This window comes from Prionailurus viverrinus, chromosome C1 (genome assembly GCF_022837055.1).
Source record: "Prionailurus viverrinus isolate Anna chromosome C1, UM_Priviv_1.0, whole genome shotgun sequence".
Lineage (NCBI taxonomy): Eukaryota > Metazoa > Chordata > Mammalia > Carnivora > Felidae > Prionailurus > Prionailurus viverrinus.
This window is the reverse complement of record NC_062568.1, coordinates 52,614,798-52,621,570: the sequence shown is the minus strand read 5'-3', so window position 1 is coordinate 52,621,570 and position 6,773 is coordinate 52,614,798.

Sequence of the window (6,773 nt, the reverse complement as noted above, 5' to 3'; positions counted from 1 at the left end):
CTCTGGGAAATTTTTGACTGTAATAACTTTAAAAAGTAACAAACACATTTTTTATAGGTTGTTTACACAAACAAGTAGCGGACAATTATCTGAGCAGTTTAAGGGTGAAAAAAAACTACTCTGCCAAATATTCAAGTAACTAAGGAGGTACTATAAGTGCCTGAGGTTTTTTTTTTTTTTTTAATTTTTTTTTTCCAACGTTTATTTATTTTTGGGACAGAGAGAGACAGAGCATGAACGGGGGAGGGGCAGAGAGAGAGGGAGACACAGAATCAGAAACAGGCTCCAGGCTCTGAGCCATCAGCCCAGAGCCCGACGCGGGGCTCGAACTCCCGGACCGCGAGATCGTGACCTGGCTGAAGTCGGAGGCTTAACCGACTGCGCCACCCAGGCGCCCCTAAGTGCCTGAGTTTTATGGTGAATACAGAGACTGCACATTAACTCAAAGGTGTCCACTGTGGGAATGTTGTAAAGCCAAGAAGACACTGCAGAATGACCTCCTTATTCTTTTACCTCTTGCTCTCAGGCAAGGAAAAGGCAACCTGAAGATTTTGTTAGTTGGTTTGCGTTCTCTGAGAAAGGCAGCTGCATATCAAAAAGTTCTCAATGGCTGAATTCCCATTTCCAAAGTCAGGAATTACAAAGGAAGCTGGCAGAGACTTTCTACTTCCTGTAACCCAGACTAAGCATCTGGCCTACTAAGACAGCACAGAGGTGTCTCCGTTTTTAAAGGTGAAATATTTTCAAAGAAGTCTTTGAAAGAAGCACAAAATTTGAAAGTTGGCAAGAGGGTGGGTATGTGATAAACTTCTTGTTTTCACCCAAACTCCTAGCTTCTAACCCTGAAAGCACTCATGGTTGACTAGGCTTTTATGCAACCTTACAGAAATATTATGTGAAAAAATGCAACAGTCATACACAAAGCCAAGTGGATACTTGAGACAATTGTCAGGGCAGGTCCTCACTTTATGAATAGTTATAGCTGTATCTTTAAAATCTCTCTATAGTTCAACCAAAAAGCATAAAGGCCCAGATAATCCAGATAAGAATTTTTAAGCTCTCCTTTTACCTAGATTTCTAAATTCTAATGTAATGCTTTGTTTTCTTTAATGTTTTATTTATTTTTGAGAGAGAGGGAGAGAGCACAAGCGGGGGAGGGGCAGAGAGAGAAGGCGACCAGAGGATCCGAAGAGGGCTCTGAGCTGACAGCAGCAAGCCTGGATGTAGGGCTCAAACTCATGAACTGCGACATCATGACCTGAGCCAAAGTCGGAAGCTCAACCGACTGAGCCACCCAGGCGCCCCTAGCATCACGCTTTAAGTCCAATAATTCAGAAGTCTAACAGTTGTGGGTGATTACTATCCCTGTAAAACTGTGATGCGATTGTCTTAGGAGATTGAAGTTACACTTAAATTCTTGTCTTTTGCACCCACGGTTTAATGGAGTTGAAGAGATCGTGTAGAACTCAGGTCTGTCAATATTATTCTTTTTTTTTTGTTTTTCACAGTTTCACCCTCTTTTTTAAAGGTTTTTATTTAAATTTCTGCTCGTTAACATACAGTATGATAGTAGTTTCAGATTGTTGATATTATTCTTGTGTTTCACCATCTGCCCTCCATTGACTTGATGCTAATCAGATCTTGTTTGAAAAACAGCCCCACCTCACCCTTCCACTCCCAGCTTTGTAGCTATTTGAAAGGACTTGTTACAGGAGCTGTGATCTCCTGGCTCCAGCCACCTCAGGGCTTCCCCTGCAGCGGTCTTTGACAAGACAATGTTTCCTTTTTGATAAGCATTAAATGTATACCTAAACAACAACAACAGTAAAATACCAACACGCTTGGTCATTTCCTTAATCTACCACCGTTTTCTCTGAGAAAATAAAGCTTTTCCTTTTGAAGCTGTAGCTAGCACTTAACCCTGATGGATGTCTTCCTTGATAAAGGTGGCTGTTTTGACATATGTATAATGTTGTTCTATGAATCAGACCAATATTAGCTATTTTTTGACCAACCCCAGGGATCTTTAAAAGCTTTCTTAATGCAGATCACTATATAGCTATATTCAGTATTAGGGAGAGTCCTGGCTGGAGATCGGGATGAACTAGGTGACCTCTGGAGGTACCCTCCAGCAATGAAAATGATACAGAAACAGTTCAAAGATTTCTGCATATTTTATTTTAGGCCTAACATTGGAAAAAAGTTCAGCTCTAAGAAAGTAAATGCAGTCCATGGGAATACAGTGATACTGTGTTTGTATAGGAAAAGTGGATTGAAAAAAAATTTTTAATGTTTATTTTTGAGAGAGAGAGAGAGAGAGAGCACAAGAGCAGGGGAGGGGCAGAGAGAGGGAGACACAGAACTGAAAGTAGGCTCCAGGCTCTGAGCTGTCAGCACAGAGCCCCATGTGGGGCTCGAATCCACGAACTGTGAGATCATGACCTGAGCCTAAGTCAGACGCTTAACCAACTGAGCCACCCACACGTCCCTGGGAAAAGTGGGTTTTAGAGTTTGTTAAATATATCTTGTCAGTGGAGGTACCCAACCCTTGTGAATTGTTTATAGAACATTTCCCCTTCCCATTATTCAGAGCCTTGCATTATTTTGAGTCAGATCGTCCATGGAGTATGATGGTAGCTATGCACACTGTGAAACTGCTAGAACAATCCCATCTCTATTTTATAAAAATTCAAACTAAATATGCTAATGTACCCACCAGTGTTCCATTACAAGAATGAATACACAGTGGACCGTTCCGGCTGTTGTATAATTTACTGTTCAATGTTCTTTTGTCTTCACAGAATGACCATGTGTCTGTCTGTTTTTCTGGATTCAGGATAGTTAGGAATGAGGAAGAAGAAATAAAGCATTTAATAATACTTAAAATTCCATTACTTGAGTACTAGCAAACAAAGGGCTTGCTAATGTAAAAACCTAAAGCAATGTCACCTAAATCCTCAAAAGATTAATTGTATGTGAGTCTTCTGTCCCAGTCTTATATACGGTGCGGCCTGGGACCAGACAAGGTTATGTCCGATTATCATCAGAAAAGAGGGGCAGACTCAGGGAGACCTACAGTAGCTCTGGAGTTCTTAATTATTTCTTATGGCCTAACAAATGCTCTATATTTGCTGAATATTGAATTTAAAAACCTCAGGACCTAATCAGTTTCAGAGAGATATTTAGTCTGACCACAGACCTCTCAACAAGAAAAATGCCGATTGTTAAAACTGTATTTGTGGTTTTAAAGTGAAATCATACTGGACATAGCTCACAAATAATGATAAATCTCCATCTAAATAGAAATCTAGTTTTTCATGGTTTTGACCTCTAAAGCATATTTCCAGAGCATGAACATGCAACAAACATAGAAAATAGTTCTATTTGGCATCTCACTTATAACTGCTTCTGAAGGTATTATTGTTATGCAGAAATATAAATTCAATAGAAACTTTAAATTCAATAGCAAACTAAGAGGAAAGAATTCCTAAATATTGGCATAAAAGGAAAGTCAATTGCTTAGATTGTAAAGACTTCAACATTATCTCTTCCACTTCTACTAGTCTTATTGATATAATTTAATACATACAAAGGGTGGCCAAAGACTGGTGGTCATTTGGACTTGGAAATAGCTAATACAGCAGGTTACTGACCCTTTTGAGGCATTTCTAGAGAATGCTAGACTATAGCACCTTCTTATATTCCACTCTTCCACTATATTCCCTTCTTAGGGGTTTTGTTGAAACTAAACTACAATTTGGGGGAATATCTTTAAGAAAAAAAATTACGAATACAAAATTGCTATCTTTCAGGACCTGAAAGGGCCCAAGTTAGTGAAGCTCAAGTTTTTTTCTTTCTTTTTTAATTTTAATATTCTTTTTTTTTTTTTTTTTTAGTTTTTTAATGTTTATTTATTTTGAGAGAGAGACAGAGAGTGAGCAGGGGAGGGACAGAGAGAGAGACAGACACAGAATCCGAAGTGGGCTCTGGGCTCCGAACTATTAGCAGAGAGCCTGACACGGGGCTCGAACCTACCAACAGTGAGATCATGACCTGAGCCAAAGTCGGACGCTTAACCAACTGAGCCACGCAGGCACCCCTTAAGATTCTATCTTTAAGTAATCTCTACACCCAATGTGGGGCTTGAGCTCACAACCGGAGATCAAGAGTTGCATGGTCTACTGACTGAGAGCCCAGGCGCCCAAAGTTTCTTTGGGTTCATGGTCAATCCCTATCTTCCCCTTCCGGAAAAGGTTGCTCCATTCCTAGTATCCAGGATTGTTTGCAAGATGATAGCAGTGATTGCTTCTCTCCAACATCTTGGAAACAGAAGGTCTTTTTGCTCCTCTTGAAGTACATCAAGTAGTGGCAGATAATGCAGGCAAGAATAGGTTGGGGCTTTGTCCTCCACGCTGAGTATCTCAATCCCACTCTGCTCTTCTGGGCTACTGGCTGGCTGAACTATTTCACTGTCTTGGAAGGAGAGCTCTGTCTCATCCAGGAGGCTCTTTTCTGTTGTATTTCCTTCTCAGTGTTATAAACAGAAGAGAAATACAGAACTAGATATGACACAGCTACACAGTTGGCTTCTAAGCATTTCCCAGAAGGATGGAATCACTGAAGCTTAGGTAAAGGACTGGGAAAAAAAGAGAACATTATTCTTCAGGGAGGAGATGCAGATTTTAGCACCAGTTGTGTTTTCTTCTTTCTTTCTTTCTTTCTTTCTTTCTTTCTTTCTTTCTTTTGTTTAACCCTTTTCCTTTCTTTTTGTTTTCTATTTATCTATTTTTTTAAATTTAATTTATTTTTAAAAATTTACATTCAAGTTAGTTAGCATATGGTGCAACAATGATTTCAGGAGTAGATTCCTTAATGCCCCTTACCCAGTTAGCTCATCTCCCCTCCCACAACCCCTCCAGTAACCCTCAGTTTGTTCTCCATATTTATGAGTCTCTTCTGTTTTGTCCCCCTCCCTGTTTTTATATTATTTTTGCTTCCCTTCCCTTATGTTCATCTGTTTTGTATCTTAAAGTCTTCATATGAGTGAAATCATATATTTGTCCTTCTCTGACTAATTTCACTTAGCATAGTACCCTCCAGTTCCATCCACGTAGTTGCAAATGGCAAGGTTTCATTCTTTTTGATTCCCGAGTAATACTCCATTGTATATATATGCCACTTCTTCTTTATCCATTCATCCATCAATGGACATTTGGGCTCTTTCCATACTTTGGTTATTATTGATAGTGCTGCTATAATCATTGGGGTGCATGTGTCCTTTTGAAACAGCATACATGCATCCCTTGGATAAATGCCTAGTAGGGTAATTGCTGGATCATAGAGTAGTTCTATTTTTAATTTTTTGAGGAATCTCCATACGGTTTTCCAGAGTGGCTGCACCAGTTTGTATTCCCACCAGCAGTGCCAAAGAGATCCTCTTTCTCCGCATCATTGCCAATATCTGTTGTTGCCTGAGTTGTTAATATTCATCATTCTGACAGGTGTGAGGTGGTATCTCATTGTGGTTTTGATTTGTATTTCCCTGATGATGAGTGATGTTGAGCATTTTTTCATGTGTCAGTTGGTCATCTGGATGTCGTCTTTGGAGAAGTGTCTATTCATGTCTTTTGCTCATTTCTTCACTGGATTATTTGTTTTTTGGGTGTTGGGTTTGATAAATTCTTTATAGATTTTGGATACTAACCTTTTATCTGATGTGTCATTTGCAAACAGCTTCTCCCATTCTGTCGGTTGCCTTTTAGTTTTGCTGATTGTTTCCCTCGCTGTGCAGAAGCTTTTTATTTTGATGAGGTCCCAGTAGTTCATTTTTGCTTTTGTTTCCCTTGCCTCTGGAGACGTGTTGAGTAAGAAGTTGCTGTGGCCAAGGTCAAAGAGGTTTTTGCCTGCTTTTTCCTCGAGGATTTTGATGGCTTTCTGTCTTACAGTTAGGTCTTTCATCCATTTTGAGGTTTGTTTTTTTTTTTATATGGTGTAAGAAAGTGGTCCAGTTTCATTTATCTGCGTGTCGCTGTCCAGTTTTCCCAGCACCACTTGCTGAAGAGACTGTCTTTATTCCATTGGATATTCTTTCCTGCTTTGTCAAAGATTAGTTCACTATACATTTGTGGGTCCATTTCTGGGTTTTCTATTCTGTTCCATTGACCTGAGTGTCTGTTCTTGTGCCAGTACCATACCGTCTTGATGATTACAGCTTTGTAATACAGCTTGAAGTCTGGGATTGTGATGCCTCCTGCTTTGGTTTTCTTTTTCAAGATTGCTTTGGCTAGTCAGTGTCTTTTCTGTTTCCATACAAATTTTAGGATTGTTTGTTCTAGCTCTGTGAAGAATGCTGGTGTTATTTTCATAGGTATTGCCTTGAATATGTAGATTATTGTGGGTAGTATTGACATTTTAACAATATTTGTTCTTCCTATCCAGAAGCGTGGAATATTTTTTCATTTTTTGATGTCTTCTTCACTTTCCCTCATAAGCTTTCTATAGTTTTCAGCATATAGATTTTTTACCTCTTTGGTTAGATTTATTCCTAGATATTTTATGCGTTTTGGTGCAATTGTAAATGGGATCGATTCCTTGATTTTTCTTTCTGTTGCTTCATTATTGGTATACAAGAATGCAACCAATTTCTGTGCATTGATTTTATATCCTGCGACTGCTGAATTCACGGATCAGTTCTAGCAGTTTTTTGGTGAAATCTTTTGGGTTTTCCATATAGAGTATCATGTCATCTGCAAAGAGTGAAAGTTTGACCTCTT